Source organism: Camelina sativa, chromosome 15, assembly GCF_000633955.1.
Source record: "Camelina sativa cultivar DH55 chromosome 15, Cs, whole genome shotgun sequence".
Taxonomy (NCBI): domain Eukaryota; kingdom Viridiplantae; phylum Streptophyta; class Magnoliopsida; order Brassicales; family Brassicaceae; genus Camelina; species Camelina sativa.
This window is the reverse complement of record NC_025699.1, coordinates 10967083-10972377: the sequence shown is the minus strand read 5'-3', so window position 1 is coordinate 10972377 and position 5295 is coordinate 10967083.

Here is a 5295-nt window from a genome sequence, read left to right as displayed (position 1 = left end):
TAATGTTTTTCTTAAACTTTGATTTTGTGAATCTAAATTTTTCTTTGTTTTTCGTACTCTTTTTTCTTTTGTGTGCGGAGGAACAGAGTTTTATAGAGGTCAAAGGTTTTGAACGTACGTTTGCAACCGTACGTCTAAAGACATAACCATTCACTCAAATATTGCAGTGGTTAATGAAATAACCGTTTAATAACACTTAAATCTCCAACATTCCTCCCCCATTTAAGTGTACTCTTTGATTCACGACTTTAACAACACATAAACCAAACTTACGCATAAATGTAAATATCGTAACGATTGAATTTACATCTTAGTAATATTATACATTCCAAATACCCGAGAATCAGGATGTCCAATGGATTGAATCCTTTCAACTCATTTGGGTACATGAAGATAATACACACACAAATTTTCACACTACTCTAAGTGTTTATACTTAACACTATTATAAGTCATGTGTCCCTATCCATTCATAAGTATATAGGAAGCTAAGTCCAAGTTTCTTGATGCGGCTCCACTTAATACTCATATAGGTAGATCTTTTATTCTTGGACCTGCAAATGCAATTTTTTAAAAGATCTATTAAGAAGATAACTTCAACCTAATCATTTCTTGCAGATTCAAGCACTTACTTTGGGATGATACAACAAGTGCTTCAATCTTTAACTGTAAGCTTTCCACATTAAATTCTGCCTCTAATGTTGTATTAGAGGAGAATTGGGTATCCCACAATTAAAAGTTTCAAATGGACATTAAACCCATCCCTCTAGCCGACTTGATCACCAAGTCTATAGCTAATCCTTCAGTCAAGTGATCCGCTAGATTTTGTTCAGACCGAACAAAATGTATGGTAATTGCCTCATGAGTGATCAACTCACATATCATGCTATGTCTAATACCAAGGTGTCGTGACTTACCATTATACACTTGGCTATAAGCTCTAGCCAAAGTGGCTTTACTATCACAATGCATACAAATTGGTCATACCGGTTTTGGTCATAAAGGAATCTCATACACTAAATTTCTTAGCCAGTCTGCGTCTTTGCTGGCAGCCGCTAACACTATGAACTCTGATTCCATAGTCGAACTTGTAATACAAGTTTGTTTTCTAGAATCCCAAGAAATGGTATCTCCTCCAAGCAAGAACACCCAACCACTTGTAGAAGAGTGACTTTCTACGTTGGAGTTCCAACTCGCATCGGAATATCCTTCTAAAACCGAAGGAAATCCAACATAAGACAAACCATAATTTATGGTTCCTTTTAAGTACTTAAGCATCCGTCTTATAGCTTGTCAATGGTGAGTACTAGGGTTACTAGTATGTCTACTCAACTTGCCTACCGCATACGCTATATCTGGTCTAGTACTTGTCATGGCATACATTAAACAGTCAATTAGTGTGAGTACTCAAATTGTGAAATCGCTTTTCCCGTATTAGGCATAAGCTTCACACTCGCATCCGTGGGAATGCTCACAGGAGAACATTTCTCATAATTGAACCTTTTTAGCAATTTTTCAATGTAATGAGATTGAGATAAACATTGGCCTTTGTTCTCACGCTTGATTCAAGTTCCAAGAATCACATCCGCCTTCCCCATGTCTTTCATGGCAAAATTTGATGACAAAAACTCTTTTGCAAGTTCTACATGTCTTAAGTTGGTACCAAAGATCAGCATGTCATCAACATATAGGAAAATGATTACTCCATTACCGAAATAATCAAATTTACTATATAAGCACTTGTCTACTTGATTCAACTTGAATCCATTTGATAAAATAGCCTCATCAAATCTTTGATGCCACTATGATATGCTCAAATTGTAATACTCTAATGGTACAACAGCCTTGCAGTTGTAATACTCTAGGAGTCGAATCCACAGAGACTCTAGATCACACAATAGACTTATTAATCTTTTAATTATGCTAAATCAAAATATTAATTTTAAAAACAATGCAGAAACAGATTTAAAAAGTGTTGTAAATTCAGAGAATTAAAAAGCTAGGTCTAGGGAATTTTTCAGGAATTTTTTTGATGTAATGTTAAATTATATTCAAAAGAAAAATAAACATTTTACAAAGCTTGGATAGAAATTGTTTCTAACATAGCAATTTTAAAAGCTTTTAAACTAAACTTCAAACTAGTAAAAAGTTGCTTCAAACCATAGCTGGATGCCAGAACCACCATCATCCTTGATCGTACTTAATCTGTTTCGAATGTTCTTATCAATGAGTTTGACAAGCTTCAATGCTGGGGAGGGAGTTTCACCATGGCGCTGATCATTTCTCTCTCGCCAAAGAGAATGCAACGTATTCTGAAAAACATATCCCACAATTAATCGCCTAGTCTTGTCCAAAACAGTTGCTATTAATAGTGATAAAACTTCTTGCCATCGGTTTGTGTATTTGCCAGAGAGAAATCTCCTCATTAGTGCCTCCCAGACCTGTGACGAATAGGGACATTGAAAAAAGAGATGTTCTCTGTATTCCATAGGAGAGTTGCAGAAGATACAGCCTGTTTTAACCGAGTGACTCCAGTGCTGCATCCGTTCTTCTGTTGCAAGTCTGTTTTTTATCACGAGCCAAGTGATGAAAGCGTATTTGGGGGTGGCATAATGGAACAAAATCCCTTTGTATTCCTCCATCGTGGGATGAGCTACTCGTATAATCTGCCAAGTAGTCTTTGTTGAAAACCTGGCCTGGTAGACACCCTCATTACCCTTCCAAAGAGAGATGTCAGATTCTGCAGGTGCTCTAATAAGTCTATATTTCTGAATTTCCTCTTCTGTAGAACGTAGCACGTCAAGTATATATGTTCGCTGTCGAGACATAGCTAACACATCAGCCACCATAGAGTTTTCCGGGATTCCCATAGCAATATATCCCCGATCACCAATCAAATATCTCAAACAGCCCAATGAGCACCAATTATCAATCCAAAAGGAGGTCGTGATACCATTCTTCACCTCTACACGATAAAACTGTTTTGCAAGCTCTCTATATTTCAGCAGTTTCTCAGGAAATTGCAGAATATTAAATCAATAAAATAGGATTCAAGCAATTAAAAATCATATCTAGAACTCTAAAATCTTTTGTAAAATAAATCAGTTCTCACTGCAAATATTATCTAAATTTAAAACCAAAAAATCCAAATTCAAGTTTTTTTTTTGGACAAACAGATGCTTTCATTCATTCAAATCAAAGCAAATACAAAGGAAGAGATACAAAGATCTCAAAGTTTAAACTGAAACAAATGTTACAAAGATGGGCATTCCCCAATGCCATAAAAGAGTAGATAGACAACATCGAGATAGACTCCATGAGAGCTATGCAACAGTCACTAAGAAGCGGCTTGGAACATGGGAGATCACGGTAGCTCGATTGATCATCCTCGAGAAATTCGGTGGATGACAAGATAGTCACGGTCGATAGACAATGTGACGTTAAGAGCAAAGCCATAGCCAGTAAACTCACCGGAGCGAGGGGCACTAACAAGAGCACCACATTGGCAAGGATTCGGTAGACCAAGGTTTGGTGGTCAAGGGTAGAGTGCTTTAACAACCAAAGCGGTGGGTCAGGAACAAACTGGTAGCACCAGGAATACCTTCGATAATAAACAATCCGAGTGATGAAGATGGTGCTGAAGAAAGTTTGCTTGAAGTCGTCGGATGTAAGAGTGGAATAACAGGGCATAAGACCACAATACTTCAAGGTTTTATCATCAGACCATACAAGTGGAACTAGATTCATGACTAGCCAAGGATAACAATCAAACCGTAACAATACAGGTGGGTTCTCTCTCACTTGGTGCCCTTTACCAAGGAGATTAAGAACACCACACAAAGCATGTAGTCGGTTTGACATTAGTAGATGAGGTTCAGGCTTGGTCTGGTGGGTTGTTAATAACCAAAATGGTGCGGGTGAAGGGATGTTGTTGAGAACTAGAAATGCTAGTTAGCATAGGGATAAACGGGTTGTGGTTCTTCCAGTTAACAATCGAATTCACATCTTGAGCAAAGACTAGGGATCTCCCATACTCTATGTTACTACTAATCATTCTAGGTAAATGGATTCTCAGATGCAGTCTTCGGACATCGAGTTCAACCAAAGAACCTAAGAAATGTTTACTAGATATCATAGGGATAGAAAGAGTAGACCTGTGATTTTGGAGGATGGGTAGGACCGTTTGGGATGTTAGCAATCCGAATTCAAGTCCTGAGCTCATCCACAGAGATCCAAAAGACTTTGGGGATGGCCAGGGGAGTTGACATGGGTCTAACAGGCTCGTAATGTGATAGATCTTAGATACGGGAGTCCAAGAACGGAGATAAGTCGCATCTCTGGAAGATTCCTCGCCAAACATCAACTCGGAAGCCGTGGAGGAAGAGGAAGCTTCAGGGACGAAGCACAATCTAGATCGGGAGAGATAGAGACACAGGGACTTTTGGGCCATCGACGGTAAGACTGGGCGAGAATAGGTGAGGATCGGGTTCGCCGAATTCCAGATCCTGCTGTGGTGGCACAAGGACAAGCCTTCGTCTAGATCTAGGGTGGTTGTAGAGGTTTGGTCGGGACACAAAAGAAGAGAACATGATATGTCTATATTTTGTCTCCTTTTAGCATATATTTATCATGCATTTAGCTAGGATAACTGATTGTTTTCCAACATTTTCTAGTTTTTTCCATACACTTTGCATGTCTAGGTAGTTCTTGCATCATCCTTGCATATATTGTGCATTTTGGAGTATTTCTGGTATCTAGGAGACATTGGGAACACATCGCTCAACATCACCGTTCGAGTCGTTGTTCGAGCCATCCTCCAAGACGTCGTTCGAGTCGCACCACTCTAGTCGTTTGAGTCACTCCACTCGAGACACCTCGTTCGAGTCGTTCCACCTGATTGGGATTTAGCTTTCGACGTCTTCATAAACGTTGTAGAGAACTGATTCATCTTTCCAATGCCGTTTATTTCAAGCCAATTGGAGGTGTGGTTCAAAAGTTATCATCGTTTTAGTGGAAGCGTATACATCCAGCTCGAGTCGCCACCCGTCGACTCGACCCTCCAGCTCGAGTCACCACCCGTCGACTCGACCCTCCAGCTCGAGCTGCTGCCCGTCGACTCGATCCTCCTCCACTCGAGCCAACACCATCACCCACTCGAGCCACTACTCGTTCGCACATGTCAGGAAGACGTTCCGTCTTACACGCTTCAGGAGATTCCCAAACCGACTCTTCATCTTGTCGTTTTAAGTTTTAGGGATTTACATGTTTTTACTATAAATACGTTTTGTTAAGTCT